The 3,091-nt window shown below is 41.8% G+C and overlaps 1 long non-coding RNA gene and 1 pseudogene across 1 annotated transcript; both read left to right on the top strand.

Annotated features, from left to right (window-relative positions):
* Positions 1 to 262: 262 nt before the first annotated feature.
* LOC103601022 overlaps positions 263 to 3,091 on the top strand; it is a 56,726-nt pseudogene continuing 53,897 nt past the window's right edge.
* Positions 2,154 to 2,989, top strand: LOC103601020. Its single transcript, XR_551431.1, has 2 exons — positions 2,154 to 2,286; positions 2,442 to 2,989. It is a non-coding gene; the product is annotated as an uncharacterized LOC103601020 (long non-coding RNA).

Consider the following 3,091-nt stretch of genomic DNA (forward strand, 5'->3'; position numbering starts at 1 on the left):
ATAGCAGTTGAATGAGGGGAAAGTGAACAGATGGGAATTCGTGAAATGGTGAGAAGCAGTAAGTCAGAGAGGAAATGAGAAATTGAGGAGGAAACAAAGGACTTTGGGAAGGAGCAGATTTTTTGTTCCTGTTGCAGCCAGGGGAGGTTTATCCATTGGTTGGAGAAGGAAGTCACAATAGAGACAGTGTGGGAAAGGTTTGTTTAAAACAGAAATCAAAGACCAACGTTTCTGAGAGAAAGAAATAACATCTGCAAATAAAATGCTGTTTCTGCTACTTTTGCTGCCTGTTCTTCTCCCAGGCAGTCACAGTGAGTACGGTAAGAACTCTGGCAACTGCCCAGTTGTACGAGAGAGTGTGTGTGTGTGTGTGTAGAGAGAGAGAGAGAGAGAGAGAGAGAGAGAGTGAGAGAGAGAGAGAGAGAGATTGAGAGAGAGAGAGATTGAGAGAGAGAGAGATTGAGATTGATTGATTCTGTGGGGTGCTTTGCCAGCATGTATCCGAGTAAGAGTGCCAGGCTGGTTCCATTTGGAGTTTCCCTGACTCCAGGTCCCTTGGCTGCATTGAGGAAGTTAATAAGGCATGGGACCCTGTAGCAGGCAAATGTCTTCTGGGATAACTATGACTCTCCTTCTCTCCACATTCTGAGTTCCTCAACTCTGTTGCTTGTATATCTATATTCTCTCTTCTTAGTAACTTTTTGCTCTCCATCTTATCTGTTCTTTTGCCACAGGGTTTGAGGAGCCTGTCTCCTTCCATGTCACCCAGATCTCATCCTTTCACAACCGTTCCTGGACACAGAATCTTCTCTCAGGATGGCTGGATGAATTTCATACTCATACTTGGGACAGCAACTCTGGAACCATCGTTTTCCGGCAGCCTTGGTCCAGGGGGAACTTTAGCAATGAGGAGTTTATGAAAATTGAAAACTTTTTGCATTTGTATATAGCTAGATTTGTCCAGGGATGTCATGACTACACTCATCGGTTGCGATTTGAATGTGAGTTCAGAACCCTCAGTTGGGAGTGTCTAGGTGCATATGTGAGGGTGTCTAAATGAGTTTCTTATTTCACTCAGAAACAGTTTCCATTCTCTTCTGAATCTTACTCCACTTTCCCCACCATGAAGCTGCAATAACACTCTTTTCAGCAGGGGCTATAAGCAAGACCCTGATTCTTCAAACACTTCAAGTCTTCTGACATGTATGATCTCCTCTCTTATTGATTGATAAATTATTATTTTCTCATAAAGGCCTCCTGTGGCCACCTTTTCCCTTGGCCCTGAACCAGATATCTTCAGCCCCCTCATTCTTTGATTGACTCTATAAAGTGAGATTTTCTCCCATATTCAATCTCTTTAACAGTCTCTATCTCCACATTCATTGTAACTCATGCATTCCATTCCCCCAGGTTGTTATTCCAGCACTCTCACACTAAGTCCTTCCTTGCCAACACCATTCACATCACATCCTTTGAATAATTTGCCCTTTCTTATGTCATTCATTTTTTCCTTCACCTCCAATCCCACAAATTCCCTTTTCTCTGAAATTCTGATCAAAGCAAACTTTGTTCTATTCCCTTGAATCCCTCAAACATCTCACTTCTGCTTCTATCCTCTTGATTGCACTTATTTTATCTTTTTTCTTCTTCTTTCCTCTAATTCATAACCATTTTCTCCAGATCCTTTTGAGATACAGATGACAGCAGGCTGTAAGCTGCACCCAGGAGGGGTCTCAGTAGACTTTGTATGGACAGCTTATCAAGGATCAGATTTCCTGAGCTTCCAGAACAATTCTTGGCTGCCATCCCCAAAGGGTGGAAGTAGTGCCCAGCTCGTTTGCAAAGTACTTAATCAGGACCAAGTCTACACAGAAATGGTACAGACGTTACTCAGTGACACCTGCCCACGTTTCATCTTGGGTCTTCTTGATTCAGGGAAGGCAGATCTCCAGCGACAAGGTCAGTTCTGTACTCTCTCCCCAAGAATTTTCTATTCTAAAATTATATTTTTCTATCATCCCCTTCAAATTTAAGATAAGAAGATGCCTCTCAGAATTGAAAAAGATGGGTTTATGTGATCTCATGTGGAGATCTGAACCTCTAAATCTTTTTTAAGATCCTTGCCTGATTTTTCTGTGGGGCAAAACTGGGGGTGAATTTAAAACAGCATCCTTGGTGTCCACCCAAATCCACAGAACGTCACAGCTCCATGGGCTTGATTTTCTTGGCAGTGATACTGCTTCTGGCTCTTCTGGCAGGTCTTGCATTTTGGTTTTGGAAGTGCTGGTGAGTTCATTGTGTCCACACTTCCTACTCTTTTCTCCATCCCGCTTGTCTTCCCTCCTTTTTTTGTTTGTCTCTGCTTCCAGCCACCCTCCTTTTCACTCCTCAGTTATCAACTCCAGTTATGCAAAGTAACTCCACCTCTGTTCTCTGTATAGGACACACTGTGAGCCTCCTCTCCACGCTTCTCCCTTTGGAATGAGGACCCAACAGCTCAGGGGCTCATGACATACCTGAGCACAACATGGCAATGACATCCTTTCAACTCTCCTTATAAATCTTTTGATAATGTTTGTTTCTGCTTAATGATCAGTTGTCAGTGTAAGCTAAATGTAATTTTGCAGAGTTTGTTGTTTTGACCTGGGTTCTGGAACTTTCACATTCAATTTTAACTCTGAATGGAATGGAGTCCTAGCAACCTCCACATGTTCAAATATTAATGGATCATCAGGTCCATTTCAGATGTCACTTCCTCCTGAGGGCCTTCCTGGATTTGCAAGTAGAAAGCAGTTTCTCCCTCATCTGAACTCCCACTACATTTCCACTGTACTGTGCTACTCTGCTCCTCACTTCCTATCTTTCACTGTAGTTAATTAGGTCCCTTTTCCCCTTCTAGTGTTTCAGCTCTTTGAGAGCAAAGTATGTCTTTCAAATATATGTATCCTTGGTAATAACATGTTTCCAATAAAAATCTGTGTGGAATTTATGTCAGATTTGCAGTATTTTCTTATTCTCTTTTTTCCTGATACTTTCATAGCAGTTGAGACCTTTTTTTTTTTTTTTTTTTTTTTTTTTTTTTTTTTTTTTT

Source organism: Galeopterus variegatus, unplaced genomic scaffold (genome assembly GCF_000696425.1).
Source record: "Galeopterus variegatus unplaced genomic scaffold, G_variegatus-3.0.2 Scaffold3555, whole genome shotgun sequence".
NCBI lineage: Eukaryota > Metazoa > Chordata > Mammalia > Dermoptera > Cynocephalidae > Galeopterus > Galeopterus variegatus.